This window comes from Dermacentor variabilis, chromosome 5 (assembly GCF_050947875.1).
Source record: "Dermacentor variabilis isolate Ectoservices chromosome 5, ASM5094787v1, whole genome shotgun sequence".
Taxonomy (NCBI): domain Eukaryota; kingdom Metazoa; phylum Arthropoda; class Arachnida; order Ixodida; family Ixodidae; genus Dermacentor; species Dermacentor variabilis.
Window position 1 is genome coordinate 27,127,612 of NC_134572.1, and position 4,604 is coordinate 27,132,215.

A 4,604-nucleotide genomic window follows, 5' to 3' on the forward strand; every position below is an offset into this window, starting at 1 on the left:
AGCTTTGCTTTGCGCCATAAAAAACTAGGTCCTTAGAAATCCGTTGTCAGTCCTTTTAATAATATCATGAGAAGCCAACAAACAAAGACACAAAGGACAACATACGGGAACTTACTTGTACTTACTGATTGAATTATAGAAATGATAACACTTCCAAGGTTAGTTCTTGTGGTGAGAACATAAATACCCAAGAAAGTGGATGGGAAAACGGTGCCGTGGTAGCTCAATTGGTAGAGCATCGCACGTGTAATGCGAAGACGTGGGATCGTTCCCCACCTGCGGCAACTTGTTTTTTCATCCACTTTCAATTCCATTAAATTATCATTTCTTTAATTCAATTGTAAGTACAAGGAATTTCTCCTATGTTGCTTCGGTGTCTTTGTTGGCTTCTCATTATATATATATATATATATATATATATATATATATATATATATATATATATATATATATATATATATATATATATATATATATATGTATATATATATATATATATATATATATATATATATATATATATATATATATATATATATATATATATATATATATATAGTGCGGACAGATTTCATCATCAATCACACGTGTTGAACTAAACTGTTACAGACAATGTTGCCGAAAGTTTTTGAAGCGTGTCGTAGAAGTGAGCGAAAAATGTTGCCAAAGCTTTCGCTAACAACGTTAAGTGGACTTTAAGTAACGTAAGCGTTTTTGGAATGACTAAAGTAAACTAATGTGACGTAAATAATTTACTCAGACGTTACATGTTCGTCTGATGTCAGTGTGGGTGACGGATAAACCGTGAATTTATCAGCAGCATAGTGTGCAGGACTTAACCTTTCTAATATAATTTTCTAATATAATATAACATAATATTATTCATAACATAACATATTTATAATGTTAACATAATAATTAATAATTAATTACCATAACATAATATAACATAATATAACATAATATTCTAATATAACACACATAATCTAGTTTTTCCTAGCACGAAAAGGCACTTAATTACATTATCCCTCTATATTTCTGGTACTCGGCGGTTGTGATAGAAGAAGTGAATTCTTCGCAGCATGTTGTTAACAATGCGATGGCAATCACCCTAAGTCTGTATAGGTCAAATACTGCGCTTCCGCCCTTGATCTACCTGAAAGTCGTAGGTAACTGTTGATTGGTCCGAAAGCCACGAGAAACGGAGGCAATTTATTCAGAGTCTATGGTTGCGAACGTTCACCAGTCGAATGCATTTAGTATACTTACCAAGTATCCCGAATTCTTGATAACGTTTACAAATTTGGGCTCTTTCTCCGATTTTAGAAATACTGTGCCATGTTTTACTCAAATAAACTCTGTTTGGGAAACACTTCGGAAGGTATTGACGCATGACGTGAGGCAAGTTTTTTTTAAAAAAGAATAAATGAAATAAAGGAATTACGTGCAAATTCTGTCACATTTCTTGAAGCAGTGGAAGATGCCACATACTAACGGAGCACTCGCTTTGAGCCAGTTTATTCAGTGTAGCTCCTGAAGCAGGCAAAATCAGCAACAGCAATGCAACTGAAAAAGTCAGTGCGATCTAAAGACAGCTGCTTGTCAGCCTCTGCTGATTCAAGCGTGCTGCTGCTGGTGTGGTGCATCTGAATTTTTAAATAAATAATAACGTATGGGGATGGAGAGGAGAGGGAGTGGTCGACCAAAAGTTGTGTTCTCAGGGCGAAGCTTCTAAGAATGTCTCCCATATACCTCCCCTTTGTGAAGTAACTTTCGGAACCTCGAAGTCACTCAAATTTCGCAAATGGTTCGTTCAAATCGCTAAATATGTGGCCGGTTGAGAACTAGAAAACTTAAGCGTAAACAATAAAGAAAGTCGGTGTATCTAATAGCAAAATCGCTAAAATGGCAAAACTAATTACAGATCAAATGATTGAAAGCAACGCTAAGTTCGTGCTTTCAAAGATGGTTTGATTAGATGACCTCAAGAAAAATTGAATAATGCAAGCGGCCGAAGGTGAAACACGCTGTGGACCATCCGGCGACAACTTCCTCTACAATGCAAGCGAGAAGGGTGTTTGACGCAGGCGGCTCAAACCACGGAGAACCTTAACCTTTAAAGATCTTGGGATTGGGGCTAGTGTTTTATTAAAGTTTATTCTCTCGCTTCTTGTCCTTTTCCTGGCCCTTTTCCATACGATCACTCCAGAGGCTTTTAGCTCTACTTGACCCGACTGCGGGGCGGTTAGCAATCATGAACACATGCTGTGGCAATGCCCATCGTTACAAGGACCCAATGTCATCACGGAAAAAAGATGGAGCTCTGCCCTTCAGAGCTCAGAACTTTCACGGCAAACTTGGGCTGCCTAGAAAGCCCACGATGCGGCGATTAGGCTCGAGTTACCAGTCCCCACGTGGGAGCTGCCCGTAGCTCTGCTCTAGGGCAAAGCTTCTCAGCACCTTGTGAATAAAGTTCTCTGTCTGTCTTTCTGTCTCTCTCCTAACTCTTAACTGCCGAGTGAGGCCGGACTGAAGCGTTACCTGTTACAGTACGTCGTGGTGAAGCTGGAAAGGGAAACTTTGCTGCAAAAGAGGAAGACGCGTAATAAAACAAAAGCATGCTTACGTGGGTGCTTTTATGAAAGAAAACTTGGCCTCACCTGTTGTTTTCTTGGATTTGGCAATGTGCAGCCCCAAGTTTACAGCCGGCTTTCAAAAGTGTGTGTGTGGGGGGGGGGGGGGGGGAAGGAGGGGGCAGATATACCACATTGGAGATCGAACTGATGCCCCAGCGGCAAGGTATTTAGGTTGGAAGGCTCTCGAAATTACAGTTGAATGGAATCAAATTACAATCTCTTCCTCAGCGAGTTGGAGTTGAGAATGGAGCGGAGTGTATGCGCACGACACTGTCGCGCCACCCTTCGCGTGAGAGGAGTAGGAGAAACGTCGGAGTGCTTAAATGTATGCACTGCACTATTTTTGGATTCATGACTTTCAGGATGTCATGTCGTCGTCATCATACTGCCTCGATCTGCGCCAGCTATATACTTAGAAAGCCGGCGAACGCTCGAGCCCCAGAGAGGAGTGCAGTAGCTCAAACGAGAATGCTCACACGATCAGGAACGGCGCACACTATTAGAGTAAACAACCTTCGGGATTGACCCCGATATTCAGACTTCCCATGGCCATGGAAACGGCCCTCATTCTTACAGTGAAGTTCTTAGTCTCTCGGTGGTCGGCATCTTATATGTCAGTTCGCAAACAAAAATGATCATGATCAGCAATGGCCCATACTACCCGAAGCAAGCAAAAATGCAATGGCTCATACCTCCGCAAGGCAGAGGCTACAAACGCTCAGGAAAGTAAAGCGAACAATACATAGATTCATTGAAATCACCTGTACAACACACAAAATAGCATACGTTTCAATTAAGAACAAGGCCAAACAAGCATCCGAACCGTAAATACCGCCCTCAGCTGTTGTAGTGGTGGTTTTGCGAGAGGTTCTCTGGACATCCACTTTCGTAGTGCCAGGATGACGAGCCAACACAGTACTGCAACGGTCGCTGGTTAAAAAGAAAAAGAAGCGCGGCCTGCCACGTTAGGCGGGCTGCAACGGGAGCGAATGTCTCAGCCGTAGTTGCATTCTCGGCCGCTTGACTGGGCCCAACGGCGCTAGCTCTCGGGGACGGAACGCATAGGTTTCCACGGGCGACAGCGTTGGAAGCGCGTTCCTCACGCATTTTCTATACCGATTCCAGACAACAGTCCCCGACTGGTGGCACCGCGGCGGATGACAGCATTTTTGATGCACGCGGTAGGTCGCATCTTTTGTTCTTGTGGAGCGGCCAGGGTACTATCTACGCGGTCAGCCCATGTTTTTAGACTGCACTACTTCAGGGATTGGCCCATGAAAGAAGCTAGAAACAGACATAACCGAAATGAAAAAGGAGGAAAGGGAGGAAGGGCGGTAAACCCCAAGCAAGACATGGTTTTCAACACCATACCAGCTGATTACTGCAATATCAGTCAGATTCGGCGCATGACAATATGTGCCATGTTTTCTGCACAACGCATACTCTGAGAATGGTGGATAACCTGCTGGCATTTCCGAGGAACATAACAGGTAATAGTGTAGCGAATCAAGACGACCCTGTTTGCCTCTCAAATAAGTTTTTATGAAGGAGGAGTCCATCTGCTTAAGCAGATGCCGTAAGGATTGGTGAAGTCTTCTCATTTTCCCCCTCAATGTTGTAATTATTTGCAGAAAGTCCTGAAATGCGTTAGCGTGTATCTTTCTTGCTTAGTCGCCATGATGTTGCTGTTTGGGAAGACTTGGGAGAAATTGCCGCATGGGGCAATCCTGTGATTGACTGATGAAAGTGCCTGTATTTACTTACACCTCTATCAGAACCGGACGTTTAGACGAATTGAGCCGGTGTTCTTTTGACCCCTCGCACCAATTCGTTGAATTATGGGGTTTTACATGCCAAAACCACTTTCTGATTATGAGGCACACCGTAGTGGCTGACTCCGGAAATATTAACCTCCTGCGGTTCTTTAACGTGCACCTAAATCTAAGTGCGCGGGTGTTTTTGCATTTC

General features: G+C 42.8%; 1 non-coding gene across 1 annotated transcript; it reads left to right on the top strand.

The window, feature by feature from the left end:
• Window positions 1-212: 212 nt before the first annotated feature.
• On the top strand, window positions 213-284 carry TRNAT-UGU (transfer RNA threonine (anticodon UGU)). The gene has a single exon. It is a non-coding gene; the product is annotated as a tRNA-Thr (tRNA).
• The last annotated feature ends 4,320 nt before the right edge of the window (window positions 285-4,604 follow it).